This window comes from Taudactylus pleione, unplaced genomic scaffold (assembly GCF_031769625.1).
Source record: "Taudactylus pleione unplaced genomic scaffold, aTauple2 ptg001230l, whole genome shotgun sequence".
In the NCBI taxonomy this organism is placed as follows: Eukaryota; Metazoa; Chordata; class Amphibia; order Anura; family Myobatrachidae; genus Taudactylus; species Taudactylus pleione.
This window is the reverse complement of record NW_028285630.1, coordinates 39,403-61,714: the sequence shown is the minus strand read 5'-3', so window position 1 is coordinate 61,714 and position 22,312 is coordinate 39,403. Positions and strand designations below refer to the sequence as shown.

Genomic DNA, 22,312 nt, shown 5'->3' with positions numbered 1-22,312 from the left:
CCTGATTCAGAGCGAGCGCTCTGTCAGAGCGTTCGGCTCTGAATCAGGGCCACTGTGTGGTGCTGTCACTGCTGTGGGCTATCAGCTGGCTTGCTCCTTGTTTATAGTCAATTACAACTATGGGGCATATTCAATTAGCCGCGAAAAGTCCGCTAAATTTCGCCTCCCGTACTTTCCGCCTACACCGCATGTTTTTGGAGAAAAGTCTTTTCGAGCGCGTGACCGCTTTTCGCCCAATTCAATTATAAAGGATGCGAAAACGGGACTCGGCGAAACTCAAACAGGTGAAAATGCTCTCAGTTTTGGGAAATCAGCCTGACACCCCCCAAAAGATGCACTGACATTGGGGATCACTATAGATATCCCTGAATAGCCCTGTTGAAGGTATTTGGGGTACTTTAATTATCTCAATAGCTGCTATTTAGTGGTGTAGAATAGCATTTTTAATAATTTTTTGGTAAAAATAAGTAGTCCCAGCAAAATTGGGGTACATGAAAATGGGTGCTAGCATATTCTACAGTTTTTAAAGTGAAGTTTTATAAAACTTAAAAAATCCACCTTCCGCAAGCACCTGCAATCAAAAACACACCGGGGGCATACTTGGGGACCCCCTGGAGTCTATTTCGCTAGTTTTTAACTTTGTCCCCCAACTTTGTGTTTTTTTCGCCCCCAAAATGAAAGTACTTTTTTGGGGTGATATAAAGTATTCTTTTAATTTTTTTTATGCAGTTTACCTTTGGGGGACTGTCCAGAGGGTGCTGGGGGGGTTTTCAGAAGTTTGCCCCCAAAAAAACGCAATTCTGCACTTTTTTTCGACCCCTATTCATAGGCAAACATTTTTCGCCTATTCCAATGCATTGACTCTCCATACCAGCGAAAAGTCTTTGGAATTGAATACGTGGATAAGTTTTCGCCTGGCAAAATGGCGTCACCGGCGAGAACTTTTCGACGAAAACGGCTTAACTCGGCTAATTGAATACGGCCCTTAGGGTTGAATTCAATTACAGATGAAAAGTGCCATTTGGAAAACAGTTTAGGTGGATTCGGACTTTCCGCCTGTTATCAAAGTATCTCCATATTCAATTCCAGGGCGATTTCGCCTAAGCGGAAACTCAATGCAATGTAATAGGCGGAAAAGTGTCTCCTATGAATAGCAGGTGAAAAAAAGTGCAAAATCGTAATTTTGGGGTGCAAACGTGGGGAATCGACTCGGGACAGTCCTCCAAAGGACAAATAAAAAAAATAACCTCAGAACACCTCAAAAGAGTACTTTTGTTTTGGGGGCAAAAAAGTAAAACATGGGGTGACAAGCATAAAAACAAGCAAAATAGACTTCTTGGGGGTCTGCAAGGATGGGTCAGGTGTTTTTAGGATTGCAGGTGTGTTTTTTATTGTTTTTTAAAAGTTCACTTTAGAGACATAGGGGCCTATTCATTAAACCTAAAAATTCTCTGGAGATAATTAGCTTTAGAACTCGCATGGAGTTCTATCTAATTATAGGTGGAATTCATCATTCCACCTCTCCATAAGTATCTATTCCGAAAAGCTGTCATTTTTGCGATGACAGCTTTTCGAGAAATAGATACTTTTCCCTGCCTACACTACCTTATCGCATCTGGAAACAGTGCTGCGCATGTGCTGGTACATCTGTAAAACCAGCGCATGCGCAGCACTGCCTACAGATGCGTTAAGTTTGTGTACCCCCCCACCCCTCTCCGCTCACCTCCCCCCCCCCGACTTACCTGTCTGCGCAGCAGCCTCCGGCTCTGTCCTGCTGGTCTGTCATGTGGTTTCCCAGCAGACCACATGACAGATTAGAAAGAAAAAAAAAACTTTTTTTTTTTGTCTAAACTTTCTTGTGCTCTGCTGGGGAACCACATGACAGACCAGCCTCCGGAGCCTGAGGACAGAGCAGAGCACCGGAGGGACTCGTCGGGGGACCTGCACACGCGGATACAGGTAAGTTTCACCTGCTATTCACCACCTCACAGTACAAGACACAGTGACTGGGCTAATACTGCTGTGTACATGCTGCTGGGGGTGGTGGCTGCCAGAGTGATAGACACTCTGGACCTGAATCAGACCCGTCTCAACGCCGTTGCAGAGGCGTGCATAATTTAGAGGCAGCGTCATAGTACACGTCACCTGGCTGGATTTTACACTAAAGTGCTCGCAGTGTTTGCGGTAGGGTATGGTCAGCCTCAAGCGCTGCGATCACATCCGATGGTACCCAATGTACCGATGGTTGCATACACTTCCTGGAGATGACGTGCACAAGTTGTCATCTTAAGACAGGCTAGTGGACGTCTCCATACGCAAAGCGATCGCACGCCAAGACAAAGTGGATGTGCTAATGCCTTGGCGTGCGATCGCCTGCCTTCCCGAATTTGCATACGCATCAAGCAAGCGAACGCATCTAGCGAGCGGGTCTGAATCAGGTCCTCTGGTCAGCCAATTAGCAGAAGCACCAATTAACAGTCCCACCCCTGGCTCACTGCCACTGCTCTAGGTGAACACTGGTTGGATGCTGGGGTGTCTGGCTGCTGCAGCTATTGGTAACTGAGCTGTCAGTCTCACAGTGTCACTGTCAGGCACTCACTGCATGTGCACTGTATGACAGACCCAGCGGTGCCTCAGTGTCTTCTGGAGTGACAGCATTGGTGAGGAGTTGAGAAAAAGAGAGAGAGAGAGAGAGTGTGATGATATAAGGCGGGATGTACTAACCTTGCGGAGTACATCCTGTCATGCTTTGCATTCCAACCGATAAAAGCTGTTTTTTGCGATGTGCGCTGTGCCATGGACTTCCGGGTTTTTGACCCGGGAGTCCATCTGAGCATGGGCAGAGTGACGCGTCGGCCATGGGGCATGCTGGAGGGATCCGATCAGACTCTCTGCTCCTCCCCTGTCTGCACCAGACTCTCTGCTCCTCCTCTGTCTGCACCAGACTCTCTGCTCCTCCCTTGTCTGCATCAGACTCTCTGCTCCTCCCCTGTCTGTGCCAGACTCTCTGCTCCTCCTCTGTCTGCACCAGACTCTCTGCTCCTCCCCTGTCTGCATCAGACTCTCTGCTCCTCCCCTGTCTGTGCCAGACTCTCTGCTCCTCCCCTGTCTGTGCCAGACTCTCTGCTCCTCCCCTGTCTGCACCAGACTCTCTGCTCCTCCCCTGTCTGCACCAGACTCTCTGCTCCTCCTCTGTCTGCACCAGACTCTCTGCTCCTCCTCTGTCTGCACCAGACTCTACGCCCTTCCCCTGTCTGTGTCAGACTCGACTCTGTGCCCTTTCCCTGTCAGCAGCAGCCCCTCTGCCCTTCCCTGTCGGCAGCAGCTTCACTACCCCTCACCTTTCACTGGCAGCCTCTCTGCCCTTCCCCTGTCAGCAGCAATAATTGTCCCCCACCACCAGCATTTCCTCTGGGACCCTCAAACTTTAGATACTGCCCTGTACTTTGTCCTGCCTCCTCCTTTTTCTTCTAGTTCTCACCTCTTCACCCCTTACATATCTTATACTTTTACTGGAGTCCAAGAAGTTCTGGGACTGCTGACCTGAAGCGATGTGGACTACCGGAGGCACAACCGTGTCCAGGACCACGTAAATGAATGTGAGGATGGCAGGTGAGCACAATCTTGGGACATTAGTATTTTTGTTGAGCAACTGTATAGATGATTGTTCATATAGTATGGATCCTAAACATCAAGCTTTTACTCCATAATCACATGCATTAATTGGTTTTAAGGAACTAGCGGTCAGGGATCCTCATGCAAATTATCAAAGCACCAAAAGCCCTATTATTACTGGTGAACAAGGAGATGTTTTTGTTTTTTATACTGCTTTAGCCAAATCCTCTGTGGGCTGATCCTGTAGTTGTAGGACAAATCATATCACCGCCAGGGTCTGCCCGTACCCTTAAAGTGGCATGAAGCTGAAATGGGCACCAACCATTACATTCCACGAATGGGCCCTTCATGTCTCAGTTCAGCTCTTGATATAAAACACAACTTTTTTTTTTACTACTTATTATTACAGAATGTAGTTTTTATAACCTATCAAAAAGAGTCTGAAACTGTTTGCGTCTATTTCCCCATTTGAGAAAGAAATGTTGACATCAATTCCTTTAGTTTAAATATAGTTAAATATTTAAAGTTGTACCAAGTAAAGTACAGTATGTACTATAGATCCAGAAAAATAAAAACAAAAACCATAAGCACATTGAGGGGAAAATTTACTACGGGTTTGAACTGCCTTTGGTTTTGCTGCGGTTTCCCATTGGGATTGCATCCTGGTGATTTACTAAGCGCAAAAACACTGAGAAGCCACACTTTAGAGTAGGACTTTGAATGAACATCAATATTTTTCCCAGTAGAATAATATAAACCCCAGATGTACTAAATGGCTGGATTAGAACCCATTGCAGTGGGATTTTTCAAAACCATTGTACAGTACATGTCCCTGTCTCCATAAATGATATTTGTACTAATCCTTTTTTTTTTTTTTTTTTTTAAACATCTTCATCTGAATAACTGTAGTAAGCACATACAGATACATGGAACATCGGGAAATCCCTCAGTATTGTTTATATCGTAATATTTTCATTATAAGGACGGGATGAAAAATGCGGTCAAACCCTGAAAATGGAGGTTTGACCGCATTTCTCATGTACACCAAGCACAGGAATGAGATGCACTCCGTGGCTTGGTTGTTGTGGGTAATGGCATCTTCCTGATGGCGTTACCCTTAAAAGCCTATGGGCTTCTTTCTGCAGAGTGCTATAAGAGGGATCCGATTGGATCCCTCCCAGCACCCCCTGCAGCATGCACAGAAGGACGCCGAAGGCGTTTCTGGGTCATAGACCCGGAAGCCCCTCCATCGCAAAAGGCCACTCTTACCGAGAGAGCAGCCCTTTGCGGTGCTGGTCATGCGTCCCGCCCTAAGTCTTTGTCAATGTAAAAAATAAAAAGAACCTTTCCTGATGAAAACCGCCTTCCCCTCCCTACCTGGCATTGGCTGATCATCCGCCAACGTTTCAGCCTGGTCCGCCGCTCTCTTTCTCTTCGGGAAGATAATGGATCCCTCATGTCTCCATCTTCTCTTCTTGTCTTCCTTTCTTCTCTTTCCATCGTCACCTTTTAAGATATTAAAAAAGATCAGAAGCCTGAATAATAATAATAATAATAATAATAATAAACCTTAATTATATATACTGTAACTGCTGCCTTATTATTAGGGACACATAACCCACAGAGAGACACTAACAGAGGCCAGATATAAGGAGGACTAGCTATTTGTATATAATACATTTATATACATTTTATTACCAAGTTCCCAAATTATCCAACACATATCTTATAAGATAACCTAATATTACTGTCACTGTTATTCATAGAATATATCATATTGCACCCAAAGGATAATGCAGGAGAAATTGTTACTCAGATACAATGTTATATATAATGGCGGCACCAGTCTTATAACATGACTGATATTATCCTCAGTAATATAGGGCATGAGTCAGAGATGGACGCTAATGTCGCCACCGCCGCAGCCATTTTGTACGGAGCAGAAGTGCGGAAATATGCAGATGTGCAGGCACCGGGATTTGTACTGAGATTTACACTGGCGGTTTCACAAATCCAAGCAGCTGCGTATAAGACGCAGCATCGGCCTCCTGAGTAACCATACAGTCATGTAAAATGGCCGCTGGAACTGAGACGTCAGAACCACTGTTACTGCGTATGGGATCGCAGTCGCAGGCAGAGACTCACCCAGAACACGGTCATGAGCAGCGGCGGCCCTTACCCTCTTAGATGAGGGGGGCTGCCACCACTGGAAACGAGCGTCACTCACCTCTACCTGTGGGTCCCGGCGTCAATCTGTCAGGTGCTGGGACCGGCGCATGCGCACTAGGGGCTGGGAGCTGCGCGTGCACATGTGCATGTCACCGGGTTCCAAAGGGCTCCATTGTCTGCAGCCACTAGGAGCCGGTTAGGGCTGGTGTAAAGGCAGAGTAGCGGAAGCCGCTCTCTACTAATAGCAGCCTGGACTGGCAGTCCCAGGGGGAGGAGACACCTCCCCCTGAGACTGCCTGTTGTATATCTGACTGGCAGGTGGCTCCTCCAATAGGAAGCCACTGCCAGTCGCAGTAGTGTAGAGAATGCAGTCACGGACTGCACTGACTTTATACTGAAGTGGCGGATATTACTGGGGGGGGGCTGCAGCCTCACAGCCCCTAGGCAAGATCCGCCACTGGTCATGAGACATCTGCATTTAAGTCATCACCTCCCTGTTACCACCCACACATGGTCCCTGCCTGTCACTCACTTCACGGATAAATCCTCACTGCGAGCGACATCAGTAAATAAACTTGACGCATGCGCAGTGCGACATATACACATGTACAGGCTACTGATAATCTATAACCGTGTTCACATCCGCAATGTGTCCATCTCTGAGTCAGGCCCATAGTCCATATACTGTAAATATATACAACACCTTGACAAAGGGGTGCATTGCCCCGAAACGTTGGTGACGGTGATATGTGTTTTGTACACATTAAATGAACATTTTTCAGTCTCCAAGTGCCGCTGATTTTTTGTATGTATCTCTCCACTACGGAGGGCACTGGAGCACCGATCCATCAGGATAGCAGAGTGCCGGTCCGCTGGATGTGTATATATATATATATATATATATATACATACTGTATATAGCAATTATGTGTAGCACTCATTTGTACTCAAATAAACCCTGCTGGGTGCCCTCCATAAGAGACAACTGTCGACTGACCCGTATATAGACAAATAGTGATAGGAGACGGCAGCACTCTGGGCTTATGGAATAAAGATTCAAGAAACTAGAGTTTGCTACGTTTCAGCGCTTTAATGCGCTTTTATCGAGCAATACAATTGTATTGCTTGACAAAAGCGCATTAAAGCACTAAAACGTTGCAAACTCTAGTTTTCCAATCTCATACATGCTCTGCGCTCACCTATTTACACTCCAAGCTGTATTTCATTGTAAGTCAGGGAAAGTATCTGGCCAGTCCCTACATGGAGTCACAGTAATATGGGAATTGCTCTGTATCCTTTCCCACCAGGTATCACACAGCTCAGGCACCGCAGATAGATGGGTGACATGCAGTAACGCCTATTGTGTATTATGTAATATTGGGGTCACATTTTCCTTTGTGCCCCATTTTCCCATATATAAGCCAAACCATGCCAGCTAATTCCCCCGGTGCCCATTAATGTGAATGCTTGGGGGAGGTTCTGTCTCTATAAGCCTATGAGCCAGCAGCCCTGAGCCCATGGATAAAGCATAGTGTGTGTATAACATGTGTGTGACAGCTGGTGGCAGAGGATACAGAGTAATGCTCATGTTACTGTGCCCCCGTGTAGGGACCGGCTAGAAGGGGGGAGATTTTCCTTTTATTAATATCTGTATCTGAATAACTGTAATAAGCAGCTCATCACATGCAGCATCATGATGAAACCCCTTATTATTGTTTATATAGTAACATTTTCTATTAAACACTTTGCCAATGTAACATTATAAAGTAAATTAGATGAATATCCAACTACATTTAGTGTCTCTGATACTGCTTGGGCCCTACATCTGCCCCATACTAATGGGTGTATTCCCTGATGTACCCTCCTTCCCCTCTCTACCTGGTCTCTGCTGGTCTCCATGTAATGCTCTCTCCTTGCTGCCCGATGTCTTCCTCTTCTCTACCAGGGATTCCTGTTGTCGCCATTTTCTCTTCCGGCTCCTCTTCCCGCTCCTCTTCCCTGGATGGTCTTCAGGGCCTGGTATCTTCCTTTCCAGCTCAGATGCTCCCTTCCTGGCTGGCTCTGGTGCTGTCTCTCTGTTGTTCATCTTCCTGCTCCTCTTCCTTCCGGCCATTGTCACTGACTCCTGTGCTGGCTGCTGCTACTGCTCACTGGGCTCCGTCTTCTCCAGAAACGTCAGTTGGAAGATGTAACTGCCGCTCACAACTTTGAAAGTAATCAACTCCGTTGCCATGACTACAGGTGCATGAGGTCAGGATGGGAATCCTGTCATGTGACCAGCTTGCTGCTCTCTCATATACACTATAACACATATATACTATTAGTGAGGATCTGTGTTTCATGGAGAGGTAGAGAAATTTGTGGAATAGACTTTTATTTAGTGTATTTTGAAGATTAAGTCAATCACACATTATTTTTGCATTATTTCAAGTTTTTTTGTAAATCTATTTATAACTGCAGAAATGGAACATAGGTCAAAATGTACATAAGGTTATATGGTACCTGCATGGTAACTAATTCACCATTATAATAATACAACAGAAGACAGGTCCCCTGGACCAGTCTGCCGGGTAGAAGAAGGCAATACTGTAATTGAGGTCAGGGTGCTTTTGTGTTTTCAACTTGTAAGTAACAACATAGGTAAAGGGGAATTAGGGAGGTGAGAGGGCTGGATATGATTGTACAGAGACCCACCAATTATAAAGTGTAGTAGGATATTACAGCTTAGAAGCAGCTGCAAATTAATTATACAGTGAAAGCAGCTGGAGGGGGGGGGGGCTATTATAGAGGCACCAAGAATGGTAATGTTTTATGAATTCAGAATGGTCTAATATAAGAGACTAGGCACATCTAATATGCTGAGAGGGGGTTTCTGACAAGAGTGCAAGAAAAATGATGATGATAAATCGATCAGTTAAAAATTTACATTTATTAGGTATTTAATTAATAAGCAGCATTAGGTCAAAAACTTGTTCTGGGAGCAATAGGAAAAGATGGGTCTGCCCTATTCTCTCTAATAAGATAATCTCTCTCTTTTTATTCTTCAAATGCAGAATGCTATGTTGGGGGAATTCATATATGGTGATCTATGTTATATAATATATAGATAATGGCACAGACATATAAGTAATGGGAAAATCAGAAGATACTGATCCATTTATTCATAGATGATGTGTATATCAATTCCCTATTACCGTGGACAGAAGTGCAATATCTGTATAAGTCTTCCAGGGATTTAGAAAATAGAAATGTATGAAATATCATACAGTCACTTTACATGAATAATTCCTGATATATGGTCACATAAAACGTATCTTCTACAGGAATGACCAACAATCTGTATCACCCTTACACTGTTATACCCCTTTTCCACCAAAATTCTGGGTCTGACACGGAGTTGGAACAGGGGGCCTGATTCAGAGCTGGACGTTCTGACCAGAGCGCTCGCTCTGAATCAGGGCCCTCCTACCTGAAAATGGAGCGGCCTCATGGACGCTCGCATAGCTGTGGGTTACCACCCACAGCTATAGCGAGCGTCCATGATGATGGTCACAATGGTCAAGACCATCGCGACCATCGGGCTTGCGACGAGACCCTGCGGTAGGGTCTCGCTGCTGCAAGCCCAGGAGTGATTTTGGCTCTATCAGAGCCAAAATCACTCCCACTGACATCATTACTGATGTCAGTGGGGCCGGACTCAGACGGTAGGCGTTCCCATGGGAACGCCTCCGTCTGGCAGCCACGCCCCCGGCAAGCCCACCAAAGGGGGCGTGCTGTCAGTCACCATCGCCTTTGGTGCGAGACCCCGAGCGACATATTCCTCATCGCTCACCGGGTCTAGCGCATGCGCACAACGGAGCTCCCTCCGTCGTGCGCATGCGCATTCAGCCAACATCGACCCACTTGCGAGCGTCCTTTGCTCGCGAGCGGGTCTGAATATGGCCCTGGGTTCCTATACGGATCAGACCCGGAATTTAGCCGGCGCCGACTCAGGATATTCCCGAGTCGGTGCCGCTCACACCGCAGTCGGATCTGCATAGACCCGGCTTTTCCGGCGTGAAAGTGGAGATTACGTCATATCCAAGCGCCACTGAAGCCAGACCAATCGGCCGGCATGCGGCTCCCTCCAGGTCATCAAGACCCGGAGTGCGCCGTACACACAGCAGGGTTTCATGGGCTATGCCCGTGTTAAACCCTGCTATTTACCTGGATTGGATTGTCGGGTCACTCGACCCGGCAATCCAACCCTCACCCCTTTTACACCAGGGAGCTGCCTGGGTTAACCCTTCAATAACCCGGGTTTTAGCTCCGGTGTAAAAGGGTTATAATTGTATAATCGTAGGGGTTTGTATATCACAGCAGGATGGAGTGTGAGAGGCATGTGCATGAGTGTAATACATCAGGGTGATTATCAGCATGTGTTACAACATGGGAGATCAAGGAGCCAATATAGGAATAAACTTATATGTACTAGGTTACCGGTCTATGCGGAGATTGCGGCCCAAATAACCACATAATATCTATGCAATCTGTAACTGCGCCTCAGTATATAGGGCCTATATATATGTATACAGCTGCTGTGTGAATATATGCATACGATAATCGTTCTGCTGTGTAAACATCGGCATAACATACACCTTTTAATCTGTCCCATAGCTGTTATACCGTAGAAATCGGTGTCTGGTGACGGCTATGCTCCTTTGTGGTCTCTGGTGATGTAACAAGCGTGAGTGACACATAATTGGGACACCGAGCACTGGCCACGTGCTGCAGGTGTATGAATCCGTGCCCTGGGGTCACTAGGCTGCAGGGGGAGCGGGAATCTCTGTCAGCTGATGTAGTTTGCCAGCTGTAGATTGTGGTCTTTACAACAAAGGAGAGCAGAAATGGGGCACAGGGGTCACCAGATACCGCTGGGAAAGACAAAATATCTTCTGCACCTGGATTTCTAAGGTACATATAACAGCTATATAAGGGGGAGCACTTACAGTTTGCAAAGACATTATTTGGTCCCCAATCTCCGTATAGACCGATCACCTGGTGCATAGAAGTACATTCCTAATGTGGCCTCTGATATCAGTGGTACCATTCAGTGTAATTACTGTTTTTTATTTAATTGACTCCCCTGAATGTATGCTGCCTATTACAAATGGATACACTTTGTTTCCAGATCTCTAATATTGATGATTATGAGTGTATGCAGTCAGTGCTCTGCAACAAAGTGCTATATATTTTATTATATTCTAGTGGTTCACACCCTCATTGATAAAATAATTTTTTACTTGTATTAATTTATTGGTTTATCCAACTCAGTACCCAGCTCTTTTCTTTTTTTATATATTTTCCATTGTGGAGACTCATGTGGGTTCCTGCACCTTATGCTGCATACACACTAGACAATAAGTTGGACGATATGAACGATAACGATATCATTATCGTTCATCGCTTTCAATATCGTCCATTCTGTATGCAAGACATAATTAAAGATGCGCGCTCCCGCGGATTGTTAATGATGTCTTTCATCGCTCGTACTCGCAGGGCAACCTGACGATATTATTATTATTATTAACAGTTTCTTATATAGCGCAGCATATTCATTTGCGCTTTACAAAAGGAAATAACATTAATAGAACCCAACTGTGTAGTAACAGACAGACATAAAGGTAAGAGGATGATATCATCAGGTTCTGCAAGTACGGGGATGAGGGAGGGTGCCATCACTGAACGATATCGTTAATGATATCATTCGGTGTGTATGCTCAATGACGATAATGACAGTGAGTCTGGCAATGCAGGGGAAACACTTGATGCTATTGATCAGGGAGCATATCGTTAAGTGTGTATGAGCCCTTAGCCAAAGAGTCCAGCTGCCAATCAGCAGACATTGTCATAGTAACGTTGAAGAGCCTAATTATTTAGTGCTGAGTGGTTTGGAAGCTGTGGATATAATTGATTGTGGGCTGTTTACTGTCAGAAATAGGTCTATTTATTAAATCTGAATACTACTTATTTATTGTCGGGCTGTTTGGAGGGGGAAGGAGTGTATTATTGTGAATACTATTATTTTAATGTCAGGGCATGTTGGGGATAAACAGGTCTATTTATGAAATGTGACTACTAATGTAAAGTTGTGGCTGGTTGAGGAAAATAGGAGGGAGGCCTAATTGTTACATGTGGGTGCTATAGATATAACAAGTCATAATTGGAGAGCTGGAGGCTCAGGGGTTATTCATGATGTTAATTATGGGGGTCCGATAATTTCCCCAGGGATTTCCCCTGTACCCCTGTTGGCCAGTCCAACTCTGACTGAGCTTAAACCACCAGAAGCAGCAGAGGGAAGTGGAAGCCGCAATGACAGGTAGGAAAGAAGGACATTGTGTCAGCTGTCCTGATTCTGGTGGGGCAGTCCTGATTTTGGGTGACTGTCACGCTCAGTAAAAACATTGTAGAGACAGCTGATAGATATCTCCTGCGTCACATTACTCTCCACATGACGTCAGAGCTGCATGCAGTGCACTCAGCATTGGATTTTATGTGGATGGGGAAATGTTTGGAGCAGCTTAGTTTTCATTATTTTTATTTCTTTGACTCTTTATTTGACTTGTTGTAGCCATTAACTGTTTTATGTGGCAGCTATCACATTGTTTTCTACTAGTTCAAAGCACTGCAAACATCAAACAAAGGAACAAAACAATGTACACTGGTCCTGATTCACTAAGGATCGCAACTGCGTATGCATTTGCGATTACACATGCAGTTCAACTGCGATAGTATGCTAATCCATTGCAATCGATATCCCGTCGCAGCACTACACAGGGACGTCCACTTTACTTTACACACATATGTACTGTTTAGCAAGACTGCAAAACCATCTGTACAATTGAGTACCATCGCATCCTCACACACACTTGCACAAGCTTTTACCTTACTAAGAAATTACTAACATCAATGCATGCTATGAGGCCTCATACTGCGTAGGCTATCGGATTGGCTAATTTATGCACGCCCCTGCAACAGTGTGCGAAAGCAACTAGGATGCCTGCGTTTCTCAGACCACCCCCCACAAACAGCACTTCCTGTCAATTACTCTGCGATGGATCTGTGTAGTCACTGCGATCGCAGTCCCGATCGTGGCGGGCGGTTTGCGCACTTTGATGCATATGCATGCGCAGTGCAAAATAATCAGCCGATTGAGTGCATAATCACAGTTGCATACGGTAGTGAATCAGCCCCACCGTATATTCCAAACTGTCCCTATATGTTATTTTAAAATATCACCTGAAAAGCCAACATTGTCCATTTTTTTAAGTTTCTTGTCCTCAAGGATGACAACGATGAGTTTCGGAGTCACAGGAGTATAATACAGTGAGAAGCACGTGCCTCTGAGTCGTTCATACTGTAATAAGGTTTAAGCAATAAATAGAAGTCGGTACAGTAAATCTGGTTACGTGTATTTGTTGGAAGGTGATGACATTATTCCCAGGATGTGGCCCTGCACCGGTGTCACTGGTCCCCCACCTCTGATTTGGCTGAAGCTCCCAGCTCTTTCCACTCCTCAATGACATGCAGCAGATCCATGTCCCCGGCTGCAGCCGCCCCTCCCCGATCACATCATACTGCCAGAGACGGCTAAAGTCATACACCTGCATCACAGCCTCTGATTCCTGTATCTCTGACTGTAGCACCTGAAGTATATTAAAGAGAGTTACTACAATCTACACCAGTAACAGTATAAGTGATAAATCTGCTGATAATGTGCATTACACGATAGCCTTCTGCTGGCAGCAGCGTACTATGGATAACTGGGAAAAACACAGCTACATGTTGCTGGATAGGAGAGTATTCATTAATACCGGTGATATTATACTAAGGGGCCTTTTAAGTAATATTTGCAGGATATCCCCCGCAAACAGATATTTTGGGGTCCCTGAAAATATTAAGGATCCTCCCAATGTACCATGGAGGGACCACAACCGATATCTCCGATAACTGCCATAGGGGCCTATTCATTAAACGTAAAAATTCTTTGGAGATAATTAGCTTTAGAACTCTCATGGAGTTCTAGCTAATTATAGGTGGAATTCATCATTCCACCTCTCCATAAGTATCTATTCCGAAAAGCTGTCATTTTTGTGATGACAGCTTTTTGAGAAATAGATACTTTTCCCTGCCTACACTACCTTATTGCATCTGGAACAGTGCTGCGCATGTGCTGTTACATCTGTAAAACCAGCGCATGCGCAGCACTGCCTACAGATGCGTTTAGTTTCGTACCCCCCCGATCCCCCCCCCCCCTGACTTACCTGTCCGCGCAGCAGCCTCCGGCTCCGTCCTTCTGGTCTGTCATGTGGTTTCCCAGCAGACCACATGACAGATTAGAAAAAAAAACAAAACTTTTTCTTTTTGTCTAAGCTTTCTTGTGCTCTGCTGGGGAGAACACATGTCCGACCAGCCTCCGGAGCCTGAGGACGGAGCAGAGCGCCGGAGGGACTCGTCGGGGGACCTGCACACGTGGATACAGGTAAGTTTCACCTGCTATTCGCCACCTCACAGTGGCGAATAGTAAGTGCATCAAATTCCGAAAATTGATAATTTTCAGAATTTGATGAATACCGTAATTTCCACATCCCCATACTAATGTATGGGGAGTGTGGAAATGAATGCAGGGGAACTTAGCAAGGAGATATCTGTGATATCTCCTGTGCTAAGTGGCTACATGAATACCAAAATAACGTTATTTAAGGAAAATGTCCTTAAAAACGTTATTTTAGTGTTGATGAATAGGCCCCATAGTCACTCCATTTCCAACAGGAGCAGCCCCCATAGGATTCTACAGGCTAGGCTACATTTAGAACAAAAAGATCAAGTATTCCTTCAATGGGGCACTCACGGATTAAATATAATCTGAATCATATGTTACAGTGACCAAAAGAAAACAAAAAATATAACCTTTATTCATTAATAATAATAAAAAGCAGCAAAATATTTATATATTTTTATATATAATAAAAAGAAATAGTGTATGTGATCTAAAACTCTGAGGGGTATTCAATTAGGTGCGAATTGCAAGTACGCTTCGACAAATTATTGTACTCGCCATGTTCGCCTCCTAAAAATGCGAAATTAATTTTTTTTATTCGCCTAATTCAATTTCCCATAAATTCGCCTATGTCGAATGCGAAATCAACAACGTTTGGCGAGGGCGGGAATTGTATAATTTCTCTCCACAAGGAGAATTTGGCGCTCTCTTCGCCAGTATTTAAGCGAATTCGAGGTGCGTCAGTCTCTGCAGTAGGAGATGGCAACTCAGCAGCAATCCAGCTCTCCGGCATCCGATGAAGATGAGGATTACCATCCTCCTCCTCCTGACCAAGAGAAGAGGAAGAAACAGCAGTTTCTAGGTACAGGTGAGTGGATTGTTACTGGTTTTAATTGCTGGTGTAATGCAATATATGACTTACTTGTGTGTCTAGCATGTTTAAGGTTGTGTTCATCCTGCTTTATTTTGTTTGTTTATTTTTGCAATGGGAATCCAAAAGTTTATTATTGTTTTGTTTTAGGTTATCTTGTCTGTCTGTTTTGCTGGGAGCCACATGTGTGATGTGTGTTAGTTACTTAGATAGATATACCAGTGGTGTAATAGGGCTGATCCTAGTCCTGTATTATGCTGCACAGGAAATGTTTTTTCCTATTATTGTATTCTAATGTAGCACTGTTTATAAAGTCAAATGGCTGATCCTCGTGCTGTATGGTGTGTTGTGTGGATGAAGGAGTGGGGTGCCACACTATGGGAATGTGCTTTCTGCCCTTTCAAAATAGGGCAGGGCGTGGCAGCTAGATAGATATATTCAGTGGTGTAATAGGGCTGATCCTAGTCCTGTATTATGCTGCACTGGAAATGTTTTTTCCTATTATTGTATTCTAATGTAGCACTGTTTATAAAGTCAAATGGCTGATCCTCGTGCTGTATGGTGTGTATGACATTGTGTGGATGAAGGAGTGGGGTGCCACACTATGGGAATGTGCTTTCTGCCCTTTCAAAATAGGGCAGGGCGTGGCAGCAGGCAGAAACTGCCTCGTTGGAAAGGCCACATATGGTCAGACGGTTGATCCTAGTGCTTCATTACCAGTGTTCTCCCCCGAAAATTTTGGCAGCCGTGTGGTATGAAGAAGTAGCCAGGTGGGGCCTTCAAAATTAAAAAATGTTTTAAAACCTGACATGATTATGCAGTGTCCCCTGTAGTTATGCCCATATGCAGTGCTCCCAGTAGTTTTCCCTTTTTTGCATTGCCTCCTGTAGTTTTGTTTTGACCCAGGCAGTCCGCCCACACTGGCCCGATTATGCAGTGTCCCTAGACTGGCCCCATTATAAGTCTTGCCCCTTATGCAGTGCCTCATGCAGTGCCTCCAGACCTAAACGGGTGCACTACTGTGGGGACTACTACAGGAGGCAATGCATAGGAGGGACTCCTACTGTGGGCACTGCATAGTGGGGACCACTACTGGGGACTACTACTGGGGGCAATGCATATGCAGACTACTATTGTGGGCACTGCATATGGGGGAACGATATAAACAGCTTAAAGAATGCTAAAGGATTTTGAAAGGAAGTTTCCTCACGCAATAATGAACTGTCTAGAATGATTTATAAGTTTGTGTGGGAATTTTTTACGGATCAAATTTAGCACGAGGTCGAGGTGCCTTCGGGGCTGGGTAAATATATATTATTCCCATTGTATGTTAACAAAAAACGTAGCTACATGAATGATTTTGTCAATGGATTTTTTATTTAAACTAATATTCCAAAAATAGTGTTGCTTTCTGTTTTTGAAATGTGGATTAAAAATGATATTTTTTCTTTGAATATATATATATATATATATATATATATATAGATATATATCCATATATTTTTATATGGATATATATTTATATGCCCATGATATATATACATATATATATATATATACATATGCAGCTGCCAGGCTGGTGTAGCATCATGCGGCCTGGCAAGGGGCTGGTGGCGGAGCCGTCATTGGTGGATGATGGTTTAGGTCTCCACTAAGGATTGGGGGAGTTTCCCCCATCGGCCATATAAGTTAAATTCAGTCACACTACTGTGCTATGTACAATATAACCCTCTTTTTCAAGCCACCAGCATTGCCACAAAGACAGATCTGTCTTTGTGGCTATGCTGGTAGCTTGAAAAAGTGGGTTACACCTCGAAACGTCGCCCTGTGGCATCATTGAATATAGCACTTTGTAAGAGGAATATATTAATATATATATCTATACGTGTATACAAAAGATGGCACTCACCAGTAGAATTGCAGGTTATTTTATTCCATTAGACAGACAGTAGGCTAACGTACAGGCATTGACGTTTTGGTCCCCTAATGGACCTTTTTCAAACAGGCAAGCCTCAAGTTTCAGAGTGAGAACCAGATACAGTTCATTCCATGGGGAACTGTTTCTGGTTATCACTTTGAAACTTAAGGCTTGACTGCTTGAAAAAGGTCTGTTAGGGGACCAAAATGCTGCCGCCTCTACATAAGCCTACTGTCTGTCTAATGTAATAAAATAAGCTGCAATTCTACTGGTGAGTGCCATCTTTTCTAAACACGTATCTTCGCTTTTGAACCCTGGACCCAGGAGACACAGCTGGTGTGCACCCCAATGATGTGGCAGCAAAGTATCAGATGTGTGTGTTGATCATTGGATAAATATATATATATATATAGATCGAAATAGATATATATTTATACATATATATATATATATATATATATATATACATGTATATTCTTATATAATTAAATAAATAAAAATGTATTCATTTCAAATTTATTTTTAAAGGTTCCAGACAAAAGAAAACCAAAATACAAGAAGACAAAGATGATGATGGCAATTGTTCGGATGGAGAAGATGGGTCTCTTCCTAGGAATATCCAGTTCAGTTTTAAAGAGAGTGATTTACTTGTTACGATGGTACTAGAATCATACCACAGTCTCTTTGGTAAAAGAGCACAAAGTACCCCAGGCAAGACGTAAAACTGCAATATGGCAAAATATAGCAGACCAAATTAGTTCTATTGCTGTGCAACCACGCACGATAAAGCATTGTAAAAAGCGATTTCATGACTGCAAACGTAGTGCAAAGAAAAAAATGGCCAAACTTTCAAATCACCAACGTGGAACTGGTGGTGGGCCACCATTAAATTTAATCTTTAATGTTTGGGAAGAGAAATTAAGGAAACATCTTTCTCCGGTCCTGGTTGAGGGAGTACTTGGAAGTATTGATACGACAAACCAATCATCCATTCCATTGGAAGGTATTGAAGCTTGTGTATATATATTTATATCACTTTATTTTTTAAAGATATGTATGTAAATGTTGTTTTATTTATTTTTTGGTGGGCCAGTTGTCCAAACATTACGTAAACAAACACAGATCCAGATGCAAGATGATGCACAACCAGCCACCACATCTACAGGGATTGTTTCTGGAGGTCCTAAAAGAGTTATAGCAGGTATGTATTTTGGACAGTATAATTAAAATGTGTATTGTCAAAAAACAGATTATATTTTTTATTTTCATTTGTAAAAAGGTAAAAAACCAAATTCTCAAGCCTCCCGAAAAGAAAGAACTCCAGGTGGAAACATTTCATCTGACAAAGGATTGAAAAGGGTTTTAAACGATAATCCTGTAGTGACATTAACAAATGCATCTTTTCCCCAAACGGCTATTTCATCTTTACCCATTTCAACGCCTGAAGTCATACAATCTGGAGAAAATATAAATTCCTCCACTGAATCAAATAATTCAAAAAGACAACGTATGTATAAAATTTTTATGGGTTTGCTTAGGTCAGGTATACGTTATTTTGAACCAAATATATCAATTGTCATAGGTCAGGAATTGCAAATTGAAGTTGACTCCCCTGAAAATCTTTTTGACCGTTTTACAATTTCTTCACCATGTAAGTGTATTAATTTTTTTTTTTTTTAAATATATATTTGATACTATTATAAGATTTGTCATAATAAAATTTAAACATTATAGATCTGGAGAATACTGAAACGGAGATATGCGAAGCCAATAATAGAGCACAAGAAAGTATGTTTTTTTTCTGCTAATTTGTTTTTGGGTAAAATTTGAGTTCATTGAAATGTTGTTAATGTAAAAACTTTTTAATTTCAACAGGTTCAAAAAATATGATTATGCAAAGGGATGAACAAAGATCTATAACTCCAATTATTCCTGACGTTGGAGATGTTGGAGATATTTCACCTGGTATGTGAAGGTTGAATGTTGAATAATGCACTATGCTAATAAATGTGTTTTACAATAAAAAAATGTATTTATATTTCTATAAAGATTCGGATATTGAAGTGGGATCCTTGACATTTTCACCAGCTTCTGTTACTCCAGGTAGTTAGTTATTTTTGTTTGTTAGGCAAATTTTGAAAATTTAGATAATATTTCATTCAATATAGTTTACTTTTTTTAGGGTCTATTCTTGCTTTTAAAATTCTGGCAAAAGCTTTTAGAAATCTAATGGTAAGGTCTACCCCTGCAGATAGACCACAAGCATCGGGTGAAAAAACACAGGTTGAGACTCCATTTGATGCAATCACAGATTTTGCCAAGTCTATGAATGATCAACAAGAAGATCATCGTCTCCGAGTTGAGGGTGATTTGCAAGTTATAACTGAAGCATTAATCCAGGTTAAAGATGCTTTGAAAAGCATTAGTCGAGTACATTATGAAGAAATCCATACTTCACGTACACAAATAGATCAGCATCATAGAGAATCCCTACAAGTAGCAAGTGCAATTAATAGCGAACTTTCAAAAATGTCAAAGACCTTTGAGAAAATTTCAGAACAACAAGAGGTTCTGTCTTCTGCTTTATTAGTTATGTCATCTGGAATAAAATTCTTAATGGAGGAGCAGATTGTCCGTCGAAACACACCAATAAGTAGTTATGTTCCGGATTTTTCAAGCTCATTATTGAGAACACCAGTCATGAGGCAGGATTATTTTCCGCAAAATCAATCTGAATTATTTCCATCCAACAGATTTGACCACGTTGTTGGTCCACCGAATATTCTCAACCCAGGTCAAATCCTAACCAATCTTCCAAATCAAATCCAAACAGGTTCATTGTTGAAAACTCCTGGGCTGGATGAGTCAACTTCCATAACACGGAGACATCTCCCGGAAAATGAATCGATTGTTGAATCCGAAGTAATACCTGCTACGATGCCTTTTGCCTAATTTGGATGTAAGGTATATATTAAAAAACAATTTATTAGCGTTAATTATACAGTTAAAAATCCATGTTTAGAAAAGAAATTACTGTTTTCATTTATATTTATTTAAATAACAGATTATCTTAATTATTGGACATATGAGACATAGAACATATGGGGATGCAGTAGGGTAGCCGACAGAGGGAATCCCAAACGCCGCCTTCCCAACCGTCTAATCCTGGCGAGGCAGTGTTCTCCTTGGGTTGTTTTCTGCGGATGCCTCACCCGGCAGAAACAGCCTACCACCTGCCACTTTCCCCCGCCGACCACCGCTGTAGAAGCTTGCCCTCTGAAGTGACCAGAGGCTAAAGAAGCCTCTGATCATTGCAGAGGCAAGCGTTCCCAGTGAGGCACTGCACGAGGGAAGTCACCGTGACATCAGGAGCCTGCCACGCACGCTTGCTGGACCTAGTTAGATCCAGTCAGAGCAAGGCAGTGGCAGTAGGATCGCGAGTGTCGAGCAAGTAAAGGTAAGTGTTGGGCTGGGGGGCACTGTCTAATGAGCACTAGTAAAGCCTGGGGGCACTGCATAAGGGGACAGGCTGGGGCCACTACATAGGGACAGTAATTCAGCCAGGGGGCACAGCCTAATGGAGTTTTTTTACATGACAGCCTAGTGGGGTATCAGCCTGAGACCTATGAGGCTGGATTTGTTATTGACTCACGCATAATTGCTAAGGACCCCACTCCGCCACTTTCGTTCAACTGTTTGCCAAACATGTATATATGAAATTTTCTTAACATTTATGCAAGTTAATTCTAATCATTTACTACTTCAACAGTAAAATAATGTTAATAGGAGTAAAATTAGTGTTTGTGAGTTTGGCAAAATGAATTGTTTTTAAATTATAAATTTTTCCATTGTCTTATAGGTTTCAAATGTTCCAGTTAAAAAGAAGATGGGAAAGTTGTTTTTTTTGAATGCAAGAAAACACAACGTAAAAAGTTTTACATGTTTAAAAAAAAAAAATTAAACCAAAAAAAAAATGATTATATAAATATGTAACAAATTATTGGTAACAAGACATTACCGGTATTAAAAGATTTCTGTTTAAATCAGATTTTTGAAAAAATTTAAAATTGAAAATGTTCTGACATTGGTTTTATTTTAAAACATTTCTAAATTTATTTTTAAAAATATTCTTAAATACTTTTATGGGGATGGCTAGCACATGGCCCCGCTGCTCAGCTGTCCATTGGAGATCCCAGAGGATGGGGCTGATCTGCATCCTGGGTGTCCAAAAAAGGTCCGGTCAACTTCCCTAAGAGGGAGAGAAGAAGAAAGGTGATTAGCATGAGCAGGTTTTCAAGCAGTCAGCTCTGCTCCAGGGAAAAGTTTATACTCAGGAGGGGAGGGAAAGACACAGTTTACATGACACCAGCAATGAGGTTTGTTGATACTTACATGCTTTTCTGGGGATGGCTAGCACATCGCCCCGCTGCTCAGCTGTCCATTGGAGATCCCGGAGGATGGGGCTGATCTGCATCCTGGGTGTCCAAAAAAGGTCCGGTCAACTTCCCTAAGAGGGAGAGAAGAAGAAAGGTGATTAGCATGAGCAGGTTTTCAAGCAGTCAGCTCTGCTCCAGGGAAAAGTTTATACTCAGGAGGGGAGGGAAAGACACAGTTTACATGACACCAGCAATGAGGTTTGTTGATACTTACATGCTTTTCTGGGGATGGCTAGCACATCGCCCCGCTGCTCAGCTGTCCATTGGAGATCCCGGAGGTTAAGGGATTTGCTTATGCAGGAACAATTACTAATGTTTACACTGAAAAATAAAAACTAGACAACTAATACTATAAAAAACAAACATATAACAATGAAAAACTGATCCAACTTGACCAAAACACTTGTAACACATGTAACACTTATCTAAAATGGTGTTTACACTATAGGAATACTTAAACTGTTCCAGTAGAGGCCAAAACTTCAACTATTGTTGATTCAAGGTTGATGTTCTATTGAAAGGAAAATAAAAAAAACATGAAAAACAAATCTGGGAAATGGGTTTAACATCGATTAATTGTTGTAAAAACTTACATTGAAAAAATGATGCTATCAGATCACGGCGAGTGCTTTGCCCAAGGCCAGCATCATCAACCACTGCAGGAGACAGGTCAGAATCGAGACTGATCAATGGATCAATCTCGGCCTCCAAACGGTTTGCAATACAAATATTATGTAAAATTGTACAAGCAATAATTATATTGC

The 22,312-nt window shown here is 42.8% G+C and overlaps 1 long non-coding RNA gene across 1 annotated transcript; it reads right to left on the bottom strand.

The window, feature by feature from the left end:
* Window positions 1-20,017: 20,017 nt before the first annotated feature.
* LOC148450982 (uncharacterized) lies at window positions 20,018-21,888 on the bottom strand. Its single transcript, XR_015875187.1, has 4 exons — window positions 21,763-21,888; window positions 21,505-21,619; window positions 21,251-21,361; window positions 20,018-20,060 (listed from the first exon to the last, which is right to left on the bottom strand). It is a non-coding gene; the product is annotated as an uncharacterized LOC148450982 (long non-coding RNA).
* Between the last annotated feature and the right edge of the window lie 424 nt (window positions 21,889-22,312).